Source organism: Neofelis nebulosa, chromosome 14 (genome assembly GCF_028018385.1).
Source record: "Neofelis nebulosa isolate mNeoNeb1 chromosome 14, mNeoNeb1.pri, whole genome shotgun sequence".
Lineage (NCBI taxonomy): Eukaryota > Metazoa > Chordata > Mammalia > Carnivora > Felidae > Neofelis > Neofelis nebulosa.
In genome coordinates, this window is record NC_080795.1 from 70,419,149 (window position 1) to 70,439,159 (window position 20,011).

The 20,011-nt window shown below is 50.2% G+C and overlaps 1 long non-coding RNA gene across 1 annotated transcript in view; it reads left to right on the forward strand.

The window, feature by feature from the left end:
• The window catches only part of LOC131494627 (uncharacterized), a 371,492-nt gene that overhangs the window by 150,626 nt on the left and 200,855 nt on the right, over positions 1-20,011 (forward strand). Inside the window, exon 3 of the long non-coding RNA XR_009253501.1 lies at positions 59-190. This is a non-coding gene — a long non-coding RNA (uncharacterized LOC131494627). The remainder of the gene's footprint in view (positions 1-58; positions 191-20,011) is intronic.

The window sequence follows — 20,011 nt, forward strand, 5'->3', positions numbered from 1 at the left end:
CTATTTTGTATAAGCATTAATACTAATAATTCTCGGTCCTTTTCTTGCATGTTTACAGAATCCTGTCCTACCTGAGATTTTGGTGCCTTCAATATGAAAAAAATACGCATCCCTCTGGTACTCTAGAGGAACTTGAGAACAGTTCTTCCCTGAACTAAAGCCAGACCATTGTGGGATTTGGAGACTAAAGGTAAGAGATTTCTTCTCTTGACCTTTATGGAGCAAAAAAAAAAAAAAAAAAAAAAAGGCCTCGGGAATCGGCGATCTCCTGCAACACAAGTTGGGGTGTGGTTCTTGACTTCTTGGCCTCGCTTCCTGTGCTGGTTTGAGAAGCTGGCTTCCGTAATCTCACCTTGACACACGGGACCTGGTTCTCGGTGTTCAGGGGCCTCAGTGCTGTGCTTTCGGAGCTCTCCCTCTGGCCCTGGCCGAGGACGGAGCCCACCACCTCCTAGGGGGGCTACCCCAAGCCTTTCCTCCTGGCAGAAGGTGACGGGTGCTCTGGCTGTCCTGCTGAGACGTGCGGGGACGGCACCGGAGGAGCGTGAGGAAGTGCGTGGGGAGCAGAGCTCCTTTTGGGGCTGCCTGCTTCTCGCCTCCGTACATTGAATGCTCAGTCACACCAAGCCTGGGATTCAGGCAGACCCCAGTTTTCCTGGTTTTGCCACTTGCCTCGTCTCGGGTGAATCTCTCAGCTGCTCCCAGCCTCGGTTTCCTCATTTGTAAGATAGGGATCGTATTAGCTCTTGCCTCAAGAGGATGTCGTGGGTATTGAATGAGATAGTGGAGATAGTTCAGCCGGCTGCCTGGCATGGAGGAGGAAATGCTCCAAAACAGGCGGGTGTTTTTTTTTTTTTTCTTTTAAGTTTATTTATTTATTTTGAGAGAGAGAGAGAGAGAGAGAGAGAGAGCAAGCACATACGCAGGGGAGGCGCAGAGAGAGAGAATCCCAAGCAGGCTCCACACCGCGCAGAGCCCAGTGTGGGGCTTGAACTCGCAAACTGTGAGATCATGAACTGAGCAGAAACCAAGAGTCACATGCTTAATGGACTGAGCCCCCCAGGAGCGCTAGGGTTTTGTTTTTTTAATTCATTAACTATACTGCATATAGTTCCTTCCAGGCAGCAGGCTATTTTGAAGTCCGTGGTCTGCTCTTGTCTCTGCCTTTCACCTACTGCCAGGTCTGTCTGGGCAATGGCTTGTGCATGCTACACAGACAACCCCTTACCCGCGCAGAGTTGATTACTTCCTCTTCCAGACTGTCGCCGGCGCTCTAGGGCGTGCTTCCCTCATACCACGTCACTCTCTCCCCCACCCGAGCCCGTGCCCCCAGTCACTGGTGAGAGAAAAAGACCGTCTTACCCATCCCGACACCCCCCCAGACACTCTTGTGAATGTTGAAAGGACAAAAGGAATGAATAATTGAAAAGGAGGAAGCAGAGAGTAAGAGAAAGAGAGAGAGAACCAAAAGAAGAAAGTTTCTAAAGACTGACAGCAAAGAAAGAGGTCAGTTGAAATAAAAACAAAACAAAAAACCCCGCAAGATGTTGAAAAGAATAAGTCACATAGAAAAAAGGAAACCTGATCCAAGTGGGGGCTTGTGAGAAGACAGGTAGGAAGTCAGGCTGACAGGATAGCAGGGGATGGTGTTCATGTGCTCCTGGTGTCTTTTCTCTTGTGTCTTAACTGTGTCCCGGGTGCCTTTGTATCTCTGATCTCCCGTGTCCCCGGCAGTCCCATGACATACATGACGGTGAGCGGGAGACCCTGCTCTTCACCCAGGGTGGGGGGACCGACACACATCTGGGTTCTCCAGACTCCCCACGGGCATGGAGGGCACGGAGGGGCTCTTGTCCACCGGGAAGGCTTTGCAGAGAGGGTGCTGCAGCCTGAGGCTCTTGGAAGGCACATGTCAGTAGGAGCCGAGCTGCTTTGCGGTTGGGAAGCCCCCGCATCCTGTGCTCAGCACCCCAGTGCCCTCCTATCCCGCATTTCCACGTCAGGATCCCATTTCCCAATTTGGGGACGGAACTCGTCTGCACCGAGTGCAGCTGACAGGCCTCCTGTGGAAGCTGTCGTGTGCTCCTTGGTCCTTGTGCACTCAGCCAGTCCTTGCGTTTTGCTTCCAGAGCCCCCGCTCCTGATCCGGGCGGCCGACTTTGGAAGCAGGACTAGTGCAGGTGCCTCTTCTGTGGTCACTGTTTTTCCCGTGGCACCTGGAATTAGGGCTGGTGTTCCAGCTGTTCCAGCTGTTCCATTCGAGGGACGGGGGATGACGGGTCTCCAGTCGCTGGGTAGGGGGAGCTGGGAGACGCACTGAGCCGTCTCTTATGGCCGTAGCCACGGCAGAAGTGAGCAGCGTCGCCTGCATTCTATGGACAGAGGAGAGGCTGGACCGATCTGTCTGGGATGATGGGAAAGGAATTTCCCCAGAACTCAGCTGTTGGGAGCACGTGGAGGGAGCAGGAGGCCGTGCTGGGGCTCGGAGGTGCACCGTCCTGAACGGGTCCGGGCAGGGCTGCTCTGTGCCAGGGGCTCTGAGAAAGGCGTCAGCACCGTGCTTGTGCATGTGGTTCTGCCCATCCTGAAGGCACTGCTGTTCCACTGGGGGCCCGCCCACCTGCACCCCTGCCTTCCGTGAGCCTGCCGTGGAACAGAGATCCCACAGTACACCTGCATTCTCACCGCTCCCCCCCGCCACGCCCCCTGTGACCATGGACAGGTCCTTTCCCGTTCTCCAAGTTCTCGTTTCTCAGCCGCAGAATGGACCAGCCCCACCTCGGGTTGGTCTTGAGGATCCCAAAGCTGGCCTGAGAAAAGGCTCAGCAAAAAAGGGAGCCCTTATTACTGGCTTCTCCTCCACTTCCTTCCTCACCTGTCTGCTTCTGACAGGTTATCCTCTCATCCCGGCCCTTCCTTGGACATGCACACAGGCTTGACTTCTTCCCTCTGACCCTCACCTTGCTCTTCTGGACTCCTCCCCTGGCACCAGCGCCCCCTGGGAGCACCTCCCGGCTCCTGCCTGATTGGTATTCTCAAGCTGCCCCCTGACCCTGACTTTTGGGGAGAGGGCATCTGAGAGCTCGTGCCTGCCTTCCTGCCTGCCTGACCGTGGGCACGAGCCCACCCTGGTCTTCTCTAGCCACAGGCTGCTTCCTGTGTTCACTGCCTGCAGCGCCGCAGGAACTCTTGGCCCACTCGGGACTCTGGGCTTGAAACAGAAACGTTTTTTCAGAACACCTCTGCTATTAGCCCATTTTACTATTACTCTGTTTCTTGTGGTTTCATATTGAGGTTTTTGGCTCATTGCATTTGACCTGGAGTTTATTTTTAGTAGTGAAGACAGAGTTCAGTTAATGTCAAAATGTGAGGGCAAATGCAGAAGAGCGATTCGTAAGTCTAGGGGAAAATGCACCTAATTTTGTTTTTTTCTGATAATATCTGCCACACCAGCAGACGCTGAGCTTCCCCAGTGATGCTACCGTGGGCTTAGGCCGAGGCAGTGCCGGGTGTCCGGGCTATCCCCTGAACACGAAAGTGCTACTGGGACTCTCTCGGTCCCACCAGTCCAGCAGCTGGCCACACAGATAGACAACCACTGCAGTTATCGTTATGTGCGATAATTATTGTGATTATTATTAAAGGCCAGGCTTTGTAACTTCGGCTCTTATTATCTCCCCCGTGGGCTTCATTGTCTCCAGAAGCAGCATACAACTTACTTGAATATCATCTCTTTCCCCTGCACTGGAAATATTTTCTGAGGAGGCTACGGGTCTTGCCCTCTGGGTCTAGTCCCAGCTTTTGGCATCGGGACAGGAGTGCAGGACGTGCATGGGCAGTGTTTTCTCGGGCTGACTGAATTTGAGGTGCTTGGAGTTTGGGCCAGAAAGTCGGACACAACGTAAAAAGTACTCCTCTTTCTTTCTTTTGTTTTTGCTTTTTTTTTAGATTTGACCATCTTTTTAAAAATATTTTTTAAATTATTTTTTAAAATTTAAATCCAAGTTAGTTAACATGTAATAGAATATAATAATGTTTGCAGGAATAGAATTTCGTGATTCATCAGTTACGTATAACACCCAGTGCTCATCCCAACAAGTGCCCTCCTTCGGGCCCCTTGCCCATTTAGCCCTTCCCTCCACCCAACACCCTGCCAGCAACCCTCAGTTTGTTCTCTGTATTTAAGAGTCTCTTATGGTTTGTCCCCCTCCCTGCTTTTATATTATCTTTGCTTCCCTTCCCTTATGTTCATCTGTCTTGTATCTTAAATTCCACATACGAGTGAAGTCATATGATACTTGTCTTTCCCCGACTTTTTTCACTTAGCATAATACCCTCCAGTTCCACCCACATTGTTGCAAATGGCAGGAGTTTATTCTTTCGATGGCTGGAAAGTACTCCTCTTTCGAGGGCCCCCCGGTCTGCTTTGGGAAACATGATAAGCTCTGCCATTCTGCCATGCGCTTACGGACTTTCAGTTTGTAAAGTTCTCCCTCGTCTTTTCTCCTGTCTTTTCGTCCACGACTATTTACTCAGAACCTGCAGCATCCCAGTGCGCAGGGTGCTCAAGTGTAAAGGAGGGAAGAGCCACCTTTATTTCTTGCCCTGAAAGAAATCTGGAAACGGAGACTGGCCGTCTGGATCCCCTGGTCATGGACCGCTTACCGGTGCCACCCCAAATCCGTACATTGAAACCCTAATCCCGAATGCAATGGCCTCAGGAGGTGGGGCCTCTGAGAGGTGATGAGGTCATGAGGGTGGAGCCCTCACAATGCGATTAGTGTTCTTATAAAAGGACCAGAGAGAGAGAGAGAGAGAGAGAGAGAGAGAGAGAGAGAGAGAAGCTTCTCTCCACTCTCTGCAGTGTAAGGCCACAAACCGGAAGACTGTCTTTTGCACACCAGGACCTGAAATCTGCCAGCACGACTTGGATATCCAGCCGCCAGGACCGGGAGAGATGAATGTCTGTCATCTAAGCCACCTGCTGTGAGTGGCATCCTGTGAGAGCAGGCTGAGCAGACCGGGACGCCGTATTTCACAGATGAGTGGACTGCAGACTCAGAGAGGTGGTGTTGGTGAGGCCTCCCTGCTGCCTGCTGCATCTCAAGTTCGAACGTGCATCTTCCGAATCCGAATCTGACCTGCAGCCTGTCTGGACTGTCTCTTTGCGGCCCCTCACCTCCACATCTGTGTGTCCGTGTGCCCCTCTCCCGTGATTTTTCTCTGCCGTCTTCCTTTCCCCGTCTCCCAGATTTTTCTTCTGAAGATGAGGGTCTTTCTCTCCCCAGTGCCTCTTGGGGCAAAGGGATGAGGGGATCACGGGGCTGCTCTGTGACTGCTGCCCGGGTGGAGGTCTCCCTCTCCGAGTCCCCCTCCCCAGCACCTGCTGTGGTGGCCCTGGCAGGATACAGCCACTCCTCCCCGTCCTCCTACCCTGGTCTGCATCCCCACCGTGAGCCGGGTGGTGCCCCAGCTCTGCGGAGACAACAGTGGATAAACACACTGGGGGAGATAGCATTCAAACAACTGTATTTGTGTAGTGTTATGGACTAAATGTCTGTACGCTCTCTACCCTACCCCCAGTGTGGCTGTTTTTGAGCACAGGGAGTACGGAAGCTTACTCGAGGGTGAGGCCCTGGTCTGATCGGCTTAGTGTCTTTCTAAGAGAGGTGGCAGAGCTCGTGGGAGAGCCGCGCCTCGTGTCTCGTGAGGACGTAGCAAGAAGGTGGCTGTCTGTCCGCGGAGAAGAGAGCTCTCACCAGAGACCGAAGGGGCCAGAACCTTGGCCTCAGACTTCTTGCCTCCAGAGCTGCGAGAAAATAAATGTCTGCTGTGCAAGCCACGTGGCCTCTGGAGTTTAGTTACGCAGCCCGAGCAGTCTAAGATGCATGGCAGACGCACGTCTTGGGCCACAGGCCACAGGCTGTAGGGAGGTTTGATTGCCTTGGCCCCAAAGCTCCTCTTTACGTGTCGGGTCCTGGCCGACAATTTTGAACCTTCACAGTCCCATCTTTAAGGTGTCCGCTTGGTGTGCCTGGGTGGCTCAGTCCGTTAAGTGTGCGACTTCGGCTCAGGTCATGATCTCATGGTTCATGAGTTCAAGCCCCGCATCGGGCTCTGTGCTGACATCTTGGAGCCTGGAGCCCGCTTGGGATTCCGTATCTCCCTCTCCCTCTGCCCTTCCCCTGCTCATGCTCTGTCTCTGTCTCTGTCTCTCTCTCTCTCTCAAAAATAAGTAAACATAAAAAAATATTTAAATGAGGTGCCCAGTGGAGTGACCATAAGAGCTATTCTCTGTTCTGTCTGTCCTGGCACAGGGTTTCCCTAAGCCCCGCCCCGCTGACAGTTCTCACTTTGTGTCTTTCTTGCTCGCACAAGATCCGCTCTTTACCGAACACTCCCGTGGTCATGGCATCAGGTGCCTGGGAGTCGAGGCAGCCCTGGAGTCCCGGTCTTGCTCTTTGTGACCCACGGGGCTGCCTCGCGTCTCAGATCCGCTCCCCATGTCGCAGGAGCTGCTCACGTCAGTCGCGTGTGCCTTCTCGCAGCCCGCCGGTCTGCTTCCTCCCGACGCGGCTGAGCACTGGGGGTCCTACTAGTTGCGATTAGGCACCGCTAACAGGGTGCTGCCTTCAGGGGAGTAGTAGTGGTGTTGGGTGGGGCACGAACACCAATAATACAGTAGTAACGCACATGTATTATTCATAGCGTTCCCAACACTTTCCATGTATTATCTCATTTTTCAGAACGTGTGAGGGGGTGGAGGTTCAGTAACACACCCTGGACGGCAAATGAAGGCATCTTCCCATGGAATGTGTGTGACGCACAGAATAGTACTATGTGCTTTTGCATCATTTCAAGCTCTTTTTATTTTCTAACTTAAGGCTGATATCCAGGAGCTTTTACTAACGAGAGAACCATTAGCCGAATCGAAGTAAGAGCTCCACATCCTGGGTCGGTCCATCCCAGTGGGTCTCTCGGTGCCTCTTACCCCGGACGGCCCCTGTTCCCTCCCGGATGCTTCCCAGCTTGGGCACCAGATTCTCTCCGGTGAGAAACCCTTCCTGCCCTGTTCCTCTGGGATCCGGGTTTGTCCGGGGGACTGGCTCCGGTGGGTTTTCTCCTCGGTTTGTAATGAAATAAGTGACAGAGCCCCACATGGCACACAGCTGTCTTGTGGCCTGGCTCCTCTGAGATGCGGGTGGTTCCAGAAGCCCTGTGCTGCTGCATTCTGGGTCCCTGTTGTCACCGAGTAATGACCAGCCTACTGGGAATTCTCATTCTTCTGGTCCAGCCGTTTTTCCTCCAGTTGTGTCACTCTTGCAGAATCGGTTGTAGCAGGTGCCTTTGGGAAGAAAACACCCATCCATGGGATAGATGCAAGCTGGCCTGCGGGGTTCCTTTTATCCTCCTGCAAAGATGAAACCTTTATTAAAGTAGAGAATTGATCTGCTCTAGCTTCAGACAGCGTTCAGCCTCAAGGACTCATATGGCCATTTTTCTGCTGTTGCGGAGCTGAGGCACCCTGGCTTCAAGCCTGTGGGAAATGAGATGCATTAAGGAGAAGTTTCATACAAATAAAAATACGAAGGGGTGCCTGGGTGGCTCAGTCAGTTGAGCGTCCGACTTCGGCTCAGGTCATGATCTCACGGTCCTTGAGTTCGAGCCCCATGTCAGGCTCTGTGCTGACAGCTCGGAGCCTGGAGCCTGCTTTGGATTCTGTGTTCCGCCCCTCTCTCTGTCCCTCCCCCACCCGCTCTCTCAAAAATGAATAAATGTTAAAAAAAAAAAAAAGTAATAATAAGAGGAAAAAAGATAATTTAAGCGCCATCCTCTCTGATCTTGCTTCTTCCCTGGTGGACTGGGGGGCAATTGAGACCGTAACTGGCCATGTGGGGGAGGGGTATGGGAAGGGTCCCAGGAAGGAGATGCGAGCCCTGGTCTCTGCTTCACCACTGGGAAGAAGGCTCTTGGATGCTTCTGAGCCTCAGTTTCCTCCTCTGCAGAGTGAGCTGTTCTGAGGACCAAATGACATTGTTGCCTGGCTCCTCAAAGACACCTGAGATGCTCCGCCCCCGGCCACTGAGCTGAAGGGTTCGTTGGCCATTCGCTACGGGCCTTCGGAACCCGATGGTCTCCAGCGATAAGTGAAAGCAGCGACTGGCTGGCTGCCAGAGTTCCTCCCAGGTTACACAGGCCACGTTCACACCAGTTCCCTTCCAGGCCGATAACGTTTTCCAGAGTTGAATGGGAACACTGTAAGACGTTCATCACAGGAGCAGAAATTGCAGGGAAACATTCCAGATGTCATAATTTTTTACCTATACCCCCTGTGCGTCCGCTCCCCCGTGCCTGTCCTTCACACACATTTTTTTAACAGACTTTATTTTTAGAACAGCTGTATGTTTTATGAGAAAATTGTGACAGCCTTTCTGCATGGTCTCATATACCCCACAGTCCGTTTTCCCTGGTAGGAACCTTTTACGTTACTGTGGCACATTTGTTACGATGAATGACCAATATCGATGCATTGTAGTTGACTGTCATTTGTACTTTTTAGATTGCCTCAGTTTTTACCTGATGCCCTTTTACTTCTAAGGATTCCATCCAGTATACTATACTACGTCTAGTTGCTATGTTTCTTTAGGTTCCTCTTGGCTGTGACAGTTTCTCAGACTTCCCTTATTTTTGATGACCTTGACAGTTTTCAAGTGTACTGGCCAGGTACTTTGTAGATTGTCCCTCAGTTAGGATTCATTCGCCTGATGTTTTTCTCAGCAGTAGACTGGGATAATGGCTTTGGGAAGGAAGACCCCGGGGGCAGAGTGCTGTTTTCATCACATCATTTCAAGGCTGTATGCTACCACCTGAGTAATCACTGTCGATGTTAACCTTGACCACCATTTGTCAGATTTCTCCATTGTAAAATATTCTCCCTCTCCCGCCGTCCCCCCAACCCCCACGCGGACAGATGTCACTATATATAGCCCACACTTAGGGAGTGGGAGACTGTGCTACCTCTTGGTGGTGGCGATCTACAGCAACTGCTTGGAATCCTTCTGCGTAGGAGATCTGTCTCCCAGTCCCCACGTCTGTGTCTGTGTCTGTGTGTGTGTATGTGTCTGCATACATCAGTGTGGCATCACAGATGCGTATTATATTTATTGTATACTTTGGATTATAGTGCAGTAGGACTTCATTCATCGCGTTGCTCGTGTTTTTCCAGCCTTGGCCCCTGGGAGCCCTTCTGGTTGGCTCTGCCATGACGTTTTGACATACCCCCTCCACCATTAGTTTCACACACCTCCCCTTATCGTGGCAGTTTTTGTTTGTTTGCTTGTTTTTGAGCATTTCCTTACTTTCTGGCCCTACTTCTGTATTTCCTGCCCCAGAGGTAGCATCAGCCATTTCCCCGAGGAAATTTCCCCTGGTTTCTTTTGTCAGAGAACGAGATTAGAAACCAAGGCGCGGGTACTAGATGTGCTCATTGCTACTGGGGTGTCACTGCTCCTAGGCCTTCTCAGGGATAGCGATGAAATACATGTGTGTAGGGGCACCTGGGTGGTTCAGTCCATTAAGTGTCCCACTCTTGATTTTGGCTCAGGTCCTGATCTCATGGTTCGTGAGTTGAAACCCCACGTCGAGCTCTGTGCTGATGGCATTGAACCGGGTTTGGATTTTCTCTCTCCCTCTCTCTCCCTCTCCCTCTCTCCCTCCCTCCCTCCCTCCTTCCCTCTTTCCCCCCCGCCTCTCTCTCTCTCTGCCCCTCCTCTGCTCATGCTCTCTCTCTCAAAATAAAGAAATAAAACTAGAAAAAAAAAATATGTGTGTGTGTGTGTGTGTGTGTGTGTGTGTGTGTGTGTGTGTGTACTAACTCATATATACCCACATGTGCATAAATATTTGCATGGGTATCCTCCTGGATCTATATGAAGCTAACTGAATTCATACTGATGTCCCAGCTCTAACTCATGCACTGTTGAACAGACTTGGTTTTTTTCAGCCACATTGGCTGGCAGGGTTGGCGATGAATGGTGAGGTCCAAAAGTCCACGTGGGCAGAAAGCCGTGGCTGAGAACACTGGACTTTTCCCTGTGAGCAGTGTGGTCTCATGAGCAGAAGTGAAGGTGAGCCAGACGCAGTGGGACAGAGGCTCAGAAATGTGTACTGCCCAGAATGCTTGTAGAGTATCACAGGCTATCACAGGAAGCTATCACAGGCACACTGGCCTTTGCATAGCTCTTTCTGGGCCTGTGTGCCTTTCCTGGTCTCTTGGCCTTCTTGTCCTGCAGGAAGCTTTTTTCCATGTCACCCCTACTGCTTGGTCTCTCTTTCCACACTCCTAAGCCCCCTGGCTTACCCCATTAGAATATGCCCCCTCCCTCTCTCCCTTCCTTCCTTCCTTCCTTCTTTCCTTCCTTCCTTCCTTCCTTCCTTCCTTCCTTCCTTCCTTCCTTCCTTCCTTCCTTCCTTCCTTCTCCGTCCCTTACCTTTCCTTCCTTCCTTCCTTCCTTCCTTCCTTCCTTCCTTCCTTCCTTCCTTCCTTCCTCTCTCTGCCTTCCTCTCTCTTTCTCCCTCCCTCCCTCCCTCCCTTTCTTCTTTTTTCTTTTTAAATTTTTTTTTCAACATTTTTAATTTATTTTTGGGACAGAGAGAGACAGAGCATGAACGGGGGAGGGGCAGAGAGAGAGGGAGACACAGAATCGGAAACAGGCTCCAGGCTCCGAGCCATCAGCCCAGAGCCTGACGCGGGGCTCGAACTCACGGACCGCGAGATCGTGACCTGGCTGAAGTCGGACGCTTAACCGACTGCGCCACCCAGGCGCCCCATTCTTTTTTCCTTCCTCCCTCCCTCCTTCCCTCCCTCCCTCCCTCCTTTTCCCTTCTCCTTTCCTTTCCTTTCCTTTCCTTTCCTTTCCTTTCCTTTCCTTTCCTTTCCTTTCCTTTCCCTTTCCTTCCCTTCCCTCCCCTCCCCTCCCCTCCCCTCCCCTCCCCTCTCCTTCCCTTTTTTCTTTCCTTTCCTCCTTCCTTTCTTCCTTTCTTTTCCACATCTTCCAAGTAGACCAAACCTTTGAGGGAAGCCCTGTGTCATCTCAGTTGTGACTCACACAGCCCCCGAAGTGAAGGAGAGGCTTCATCCATTCAGCTCCTGAGTTTGTTGGGAAAATAAAGCCGTGGACAAACACATGCCCCTGACTTCTTGGAACCTGATGCTCGCCAAATGGGCATGAAGGCCTTCACATACACTGTGGGATGCCCCACCTGGTTTCCTTTTCTGCCAGGTATCTCTAACTCATTTATCTCCAGGGCCAGGCAGGCAGCGTGAGGGAGTGATGTGGGCCTGGTGGGCACGCAGCAGGGATTGGTGGGGAACTGGGAGGCACACAGGGCCGATGAGGAACTGGGATACCTGGTGTGACGTACGGGCCGGGCTGCCCAGCTTGGGTCTGTGCCTGACTAGTTGTTTGTAAACTTTTTGGCTCTTGCCCCTGTGCATGCCCAGCATAAAGGGAGTGGTGGCCAGCCCGCAGTTTCTGGTTCCAGCCCGGGAGGACCGCTGGCCCAGTGTGGCCAGATCTGATGGCTCCGAGGGGACTGCAGGCCTTGGAGGGAGGAGGGCCCCGCCCCTGCCATTTGCCCCCTGTTCCTGACATGGTCACCGCGGCAACTCTTCCTCCCCTTGGCAGCAGCATGTGGTCCCGTGCCAACAATGGCTTCCAGTTTGCAGGCGTGTTTTTTTGGTCCCACACTCTGGGAACCAGCCTCACTGGCTGTTCTAGGAGATGACACCCCAGCCAGGACCCCCACAGGCCCCGCCAGACTTCTTAGAACCCCACTCTCGCGCCCCATCCCTGAGGGGGCGGGCTGCCTTGGGGTCCTCCTCCTGCCTGTTCAGTAAACGGCTCTTTGTCTGAAATTGTGCCTGTTGAGGCGACTGGTGTGCTTCCTCGTCCCAGATGGGACCCTGATTAACACGCAGGGCGCCTGTCCGTATTTCCCACCCCTGTCTCCTTCGCTCAGCTGAGCTCGAAGCGGGTGTCCAAACTTGTGACCCGGGGGCCCCACCACCCACCTGCAAGCCCTTCCTGGAAGGCCTGCTGGCCTGCAGCTTCCACTCACTGCTGGCCGTCCTCACCTCCTGCTGCCTCCCACGGCCACGGGCACTCCCCGGGGTGGGGGGTGGGGTCCGCCGGCAGCCCCTGGTTCACAGCCCGCTGAGCAGGGCGGGCGGCGATGCTCTGGGTTTTCCGCAATGAGCCCTGGTCCCCGGGGTGGGCCGGGCTCCTCTGTGTCCGCAGAGGCGTGTCCCCCCTGCGGGGTGGAAACATGCTTGTCAAAATGAACCAGGGCAGCACTGACGGGAAAGTGAGGCCAGCGTGGGGAGGGCACGTGGGCCGGTGCTTGCCAGGGGGTTTCCTCCGTGCCGATACCCCGCAGGAGGCTGCTTCTGGCACGCTTCCTGCGACCCTGCATCCCCCGCCCCCACGGCCACTCACTGAAGAGTGTCGCCTTTGTGCCAGAACAGCCCTCCTCCCAGGATTTTCCCCTTGCCCCCTGCCCCAGCACCATCGCCTGAACTCGCCCTCCTTACAGGGCTTGGCGACAACCCTTTCGTTACTCCACCGCCGAACCCGTATGTTCCTTGGGGTGCAGTGTGGTGGATGATAAATCGTGATATTCCTCGGTCTTTCTGATTGATAGTGATCATTATGACGGTCACCTGTGTCCAAAACCGGCCTTCTTCGTACATGCATTCCATTTTCCTGGCGTTGCTTTATACGTTACCTTCCTCATTCAGGACCTTCCAGAACGGGCTGTGTGGATTTATCGGGGGTGCGTATTAGTTTGCCAGGGCGGCTGTAACAAAGTACCACCGACAAGGTGGCTCAAAACAGGAGAAATGTGTTCTCAGACAGTTGTGCAGATCAGAAGCCAGGAGGCAAGATGGTGGCAGGACCGTGTTCCCTCCGAAGGTTCTAGGGAAGAATCCTTCCTCTCCCCCTAGCGTGTGGTGATGTCTGCCAGTCATTGGCCATCGTTGGTTTGTAGCTGCACCTCCCCTTGTCTCTGTCTCCATCCTCATTTGGGCTTCTCTCTGGTGTGTCCGTGTTCAAATTTCCCTTTTCTTAAAAGGATCAGGTCCATCCTAATCGCAGATGACCTCACCTTAACTTGATTCCTTCTGCAAAGACCCTATTTCCAAATGAGGTCACATTCACAGGTACCGGGAGGTAGGACTCCAATATATCTTTCTGGGGACACAGTTCAACCCCAAACAGGGTATACGAAGAAAACGTTATAGCTTCTATTTTTGTTTGTTTTATTCCTTTTTTAGAAAATATCTTAATTTCTTTTTAACGTTTGTTCATTTCCGAGAGACAGAGACAGAGCATGAGTCTCTGAGCGTGAATCCGAAGCAGGCTCCAGGCTCCGAGCCGTCAGCACAGAGCCCGACGTGGGGCTCGAACCCACGAACCGTGAGATCATGACCTGAGCTGAAGTCGGATGCTTAACCAACTGAGCCACCCAGGCGCCCTGAAAACGTCTTCATTTTTGTAAGCTCCATAGTATCCAGGCATTTATGTATATAAATGAAAAAAAAAAATACTTATGCAGAATTTGGGGGCTGTGCTCAAACACGAGTGTTGAGAACATACTCAAAACACACATACACACGCACTCATCAGGCCACTGGTCTGACTTATAGACTGGCCCAGTCACAGTCAACTTGGGCTGCTGTAACAAAATACCGTATGTAGACTGGGGGGCTTAAATAGCAGGGAACTAATTTTCACACAGTTCTGAGACTAGGGATCCCAACATCAAGGTGTGACTGATTCCATTTCTGGTGAAGTATCTGTTCCTGGCAGGTAGATGGGTACCTTCCTGCTGTGTCCTCGTAGAGAGAGCGAGCGAGGGAGAGAGAGGGAGAGAGAGAACTCAGGCTGTATGGTGTCTCTTATAAGTACATTCATACTTTTGGAGCCAGGCTCCACCTTTATGACATCATTTATTCCTCATTACCTCCGCGAAGGCCTTTTCTCCAAATACAGTCACATTGGTGAATGGCACTTCAACATAAGCATTTTTGGGGAGACACAATTCAGTCCATAGCAGGGCCCACCTTCTGGATTTTATTACACAATCCGATGCCCTTGGCTCTTGTGAATTACAGAAGAAACCCGAATCTCAGTAGGGCAGATAGACCCTGACTTCAGTTCCAGCTCCACCTGGCTTTTATCTTGGTGTTTTTCATCACTTTTTATTTCATTTCGTTTTATCATCAGTAGCTGGGTGCCTTAGGCAAGTTCATTACCCTCTCTGACCCTCACTTTCCACATCTGGGACATGGGGATGATGCCTGCCCCGGGACTTGTTAGTAGCTGCTGACAGTTTCCCCTTCTGACCACCACTCCCTCCCTGCTGCCCTGCAGCCGTGGCTCCTTTGGGCCTGCCCCAGCAGGGTGGGAGAGTCGTGAGGGGCAGATACTTCATTCTGGCTTCTGGTGGTCACTGTAGGCACCACCCGCTCTGAGGCCTTGCTGGGCCCTGCCTTTCTCAGCCCCTTCATGTATCATCCAGTCGTGGGTCTCGTCTCCCCCTCATGGTGTCATTGTCGGTATTGAACCGCCGTTTTGTTTCTTTATGCGTGGAGTGTCTTGCTCTAGGCCAGCTCGTAAAGCAGGTCCGTGGCATCCAGCCAGCTTGTATATAGCAGGTGATCAGTGACTGAGAATTTATTGGGTTTATCGGGTAGTGGAGAAGGGAGGGCTTTGGCCCAGCTGCCAGAGCTTCTTCCCCTTCCTCTCCCTCTCTCCATCTGAAAGGAGGCTGGGAGGGCGGGGGGGGGGGGGGCAGGATGAGAAGCTCTCCTTCTGCCCTCACTGCTCACTGCCTCAGACACAGTCGACAGGAAGCAAGGTCTCCATGATCCTAGACAAGAGCCCCAGCAGTGTCATCACAGGACCATGGGCCTCGAGGTCACATAACACAGTGGGAGCCCTTAGCCTGTCCCTTACTGCTAGCAAGGACTTGGGCAAAAGCCCAGTTTTTCCTTTTTGCAAAATGAAGCTTATTAATAATGGTGCCTGCCTCGTCAGGTGGCAGTAGAGAGGAAATGAGATAACGTGTGTGTGCCCTTCGGACCAGGAAGGTCCAGGCCTGAGGGAGAGACCCAGGCCAGCAGAGCCACTGCTCTCCAGATGAACTCTGCACGAGGCTTCCAGAGTGAGTTACTTCCCCTCACTGAGTTTCTGCTCTTTGTACAGGTAGTAATGCTTTTCTCGAAGTTGTTATGAAATGTTACATAAAGTGACATGAAGCGGGTTGTAAAACACAACACAAAGGTTAGTAGTCATTATTAGCAAGTGTGATTGGGAAACTTCATTCCTGCATTGGTATCGTCTGAGATTTGTTACCTTGACATCTGGAGCTGAGGCCCAGTGATGACTGGTAAACTTGTAAATTGTTGAGTCCTTCCCAAATAGCAAGTGAATATGGCACCCTGCACATTTGTGGGAGTCTTTTGTAGCACACGTGCATGCTGTTGACTGCTGTTTGGCTGGAGCCCTGACCTTCTGAAAAGGTCTCCAACGAACAGATGGACCCACGTTCCTTGTTCCTGTGGCTCCTGCTCACAGCATCCGCCCTGGTGCTGGCACAGCCATAGCTGGTTTCCTTTGCTCCTGCGTTGGACATTCCAGTGGACTGTAGCGATGGATGTTGGCCAGGGAAAGTGGGTACTCTCATGCACTGCTGGGGGGCCAAGGCGGTGATGAATCAGACCGAGTTTGTTGAAGGAAGCTTTGGCAGGCCCTTAAGGGGCCTCTTAAGGTTTAGAGTGTGTGCGCTTCTGATGAGTCAGTCTGTCTTCTAGAAATAGTAAGACAAGTTGCAAAAGATACTCATTTTACAGCATTGATAAAATAGCAGAACCTGGAAGACTGATTGACAATGATTGACAATTTCCTACTCAACAGTCACTAAGAAGAGTGAGATGTGCCCTCCTCAGTGCATCAGATCAGGAAGCACTTGTCTGTTGGCTTGTCCCTTTACTGATTATATTGACCTTGATCCCTGGATGAAGGCGGTGTTGGCCAGTTTTCTCCACTATAAAGTTACTATTTTTAAGTATCTTGTCAGGAGATACTTTGAAACTATGTAAATATTGGGTTTCTTATCTTGCTTGTACCTACGTAATTTTAGCACCCATCATTGATTATCTGCTTGAAACTAACTATTCAACTGTTGGTACTTGCCAAACAGTGGTTGTCCATTTTGTCATTATTTCTGTACTTACCAGTTGGGATTCTTTTTTTTTTTTTTTTTTTAATTTTTTTTTTTTTTAACGTTTTTATTTATTTTTGAGACAGAGAGAGACAGAACGTGAACAGGGGAGGGGCAGAGAGAGAGGGAGACACAGAATCCGAAACAGGCTCCAGGCTCTGCGCAGTCAGCACAGAGCCGACGCGGGGCTTGAACTCACGGACGGTGAGATCATGACTTGAGCCGAAGTTGGACGCTTAACCGACCAAGCCACCCAGGCGCCCCAGTTGGGATTCTAACGTAAGGAAGAGCTTACTTTTCCACTCAAAGAAATGTAATGATTTGTACTGGTATGAGCCCATGCATTTGTACTATATGGGTATTATTGATAACTGCAGTTACTTTTTGCTGAAATTTTTCTAGATCTGGCCACGGGGGGCCTTTCAGGTTGAGCGCTGTGTCCTGTCGACATTTCCTCCACATGTTTTGAGGACTGCCTTGCTTTCTGGCACTACGGGATATGCTAGTCCCCTCTTGTGCCATCCCTACCCCAGCCGTTGAGTCAGCCACTGGTTCCATGGAATTCTTGCCAGAACCACAAGCGCTGAAATTAACAATGAGGAATAGTGAGAGAAAACCAAATTGAGGGACATTCGACAAAATAACTGGTCAGTACTTTTCAAAAATGGAAGACAAAGCAAGACTGAGGAACGGTTCCAGATTAAAGGAGACTAAGGGATGGGGCAGGTGAGTGCATTAGGGGACCCCGGATTGGATTCTGAATTGGAAAAGACACCTTTGGTAAAATCTCAGTAAATCTTTGGACTAAGCAGTCGTATTATATTAATCTTAATTTCCTGGTACAACTTGGTAATTGTGCTGTGGTTCCACAGGACGTCAGTACTGAGAAATTGCAAGACTATGGGAATTCATTGAATCTGTAAACGCTCTTTGGCAGTGTGCCAACACTTTTTGGCACTCGGAAGTGAAAAATTTAAAAAAAATAAGAATTTAAATACAAATAACATAAATCGATATATACGAATTTAGAGAGGTGTCCATAATCCATTAATTGAAGACGAGTTGTACTTTTTGTATAGAACCAGCCCACTTTTGTAAAACGAGACAGAGCAAAATGTGCAAATGTGTTTTTAGCGACACATGGAGAAATTCTGAGAAGGGTTAGTACTTCTTGTGAGCAGATATTTCTGGGAAATGCAGTTGGAAGGTGTGAGAAAGTAGGAGCTGCTACTTTGACTCTTGTTTTTTAAACAAAGAGCCTGTTTGGATATTAGCATGGAAAAGTGGCTTGTGCACTTGTGTGTTTAGTCTTGATGACCTCCATCCAGCCCCATCCCTGTTGCATACTAATGCACCCAGGCAGTGCCGCACAAAAAGTCTTACCCAGCGAACACTCGCCCGGTGTTGAATCCACCGTCGGCTTTCCTCGTCTGATCCTTAACAAATCTGTCGGTTGGAGGGGCATAGGGGGACCTGCAGTCCACGCCGGTTAACGGTGAAACCAGCTGACTCATCTTCCCTTTATCCGAGGAAGCTGGCCATCGTTCATCCTTGGAAACTTTAGGGAGAACTTTATTCCTGAGCGCGCATTCTTCTAGGCTCCCCAGGGGAGTGTAAATTACACCCGACAGTCATCCTATTTGCTCCTCTAAGGAACAGTGATTAGTTAAGTGGTACTTGATGTCTCGACACCCAGTTCGTGAGTGAACCGTGATTGGCTCCTCCCAGGGATTTTTTTTTCAATGATCACTAGGCTTTAGTAGTTTATGTAAAATTTCATTTACTTGGATTTATGTTTGCATATAGGTTCGTTTTCTTGTTTTAGAGCCAATGCTCCTTGATTTAAGAAGGGAGAAACACGAACAAAAGTTAACACCTCTTGAAGGTCCATTGTGTGCTGAGAGCCCTTCCAAGTTGACTACTGTGATGTCCCCACTACTAGGTAACACTGTTGCAACTTATCAGTGAAGGAAACGGATACAAAGAAGTGCCCTGTAGCCTCTGGTGTGTTCAGTGGATGAGCTCCTGCAAGAACTGGTCCCTGCCTCTTGCCTCCTTTTGGATTCATTCTCCAGAACAGTTTCTGTTTGCTTCCTTCTGCTCACTGGGCTGCCCCATGAGCTCTGGTAGCTCCTACAGGCTGGTCCCACTTCTGCATCCTGGATTCTTTGCCTTGTTCTGGCATGGTGTTTCCGTGGATGCTTCTCTCGGTACTCATTATAATGATGGTGATAACAGTAAAAATAGAATATATACATGTCTTTATCCAACCGTCGCTATGCTGGGCAAAATGCTGAGCTCTCCCAAGCTTTATGCTGTTGATCCTTCCAGCTACCCAGTGAGGTTTAGGGGCTCGGTGTGGGATGGCAGCCTGAAAGCCACAGCCAGGTTCGTCTAGGAACCAGAAGCTATGTCCATTCTAGGATGTTTTCTTCATTTCAGTATTCACTTAGTTAAGCTCTTACGCTAGGTTTTTTTTTTTTTTTTTTTTTTTTTTGCAAGCAAGTAAACTAGGCCAAATTCTTTCTCCCACAGCATTATAGCCACATATTCCCAGACATTATAAATATATGGTTGAACCAATATTCATACACATCACCACTCTTTCAATGACATAAGCTAATAATGAAGTATCCCAAAATTAAATTACACAGCTGAAAAGCATATAAAATATTAGATGTCTGCTTACTTCATTAGTAGAAACAATTTTTTTTTCAATCAAAGGCTATGGAAAAGAAGCGAAAAAGTTCAGTATTTCAACAAAAAGATTATCTTCCAGTAAATATGGTAAAAGAACTGACAAGATTTTCAGAAAGTCTGTGATCAGAAATTGTTTTCGCTACAATAAAACCATCACGTAACAGGGGCCCCTGGGTGGCTCTCAGTTGGTTGAGTGTCTGACTTCGACTCAGGTCATGATTTCACGGTCCATGAGTTCGAGGCCCATGTTGGGCTCTGTCCTGACAGCTCAGAGCCTGGAGCCTGCTTTGGATACTGTGTCTCCCTCTCTCTCTCTGCTCTCCCCCGCTTGTGCTCTCTCTCTCAAAAATGAACATTGAAAATAACTAGAAAGACCATCATATAACAAAGTATCTCAGTCTTTTAAAACATGTACTACATTGAAGGGCCCATTCTATGTCCCGGGTAAGACACAGGTATCATTATACTGAAATTCTTAATAATTCCCTAGAAATTCTTACTAGTCCCCTTTCACTGTTTTTTTTTCCAGGTCCTCCCTGTCACATTGTACCCAAAGGGCAAGCATGAATAGAACTGTGAGACTTTTTTGTCTAAAGACGTTAAGACAAAACTCTGTGATGTTTTGCAAATAGATGTGTGTGTGTGTGTGTATGAGATTTTGAGAAGCACATTTAAAAAAGTCTAATGCTTGGCAAATCTGGCATTGGTCGTGGTTATGCCAATCCTTATGTATTGTATGTGGATCTGAGCAGTATAAACATATAGATAGATATACAGGCAAATGGCTATAGACGCCTTGTCTTCAGTGGGTTTTTTTTGTTTTTGTTTTTGTTTTTTTTTTTTTTTTTTTTTTTTTTTTTTTACTATTTAGTTATTGTTAAGAGAGAGGAGAGAGCGCGAGAGAGCAGCAGAGTGGCAGATAGTGAGGGAGACAGAGAATCCCAAGCAAGCTCTGTGCTGCCATTACACAGCCAGATGTGGGGCTTGAACCCACAAACCATGAGATCGTGACCTGAGCCAAAAT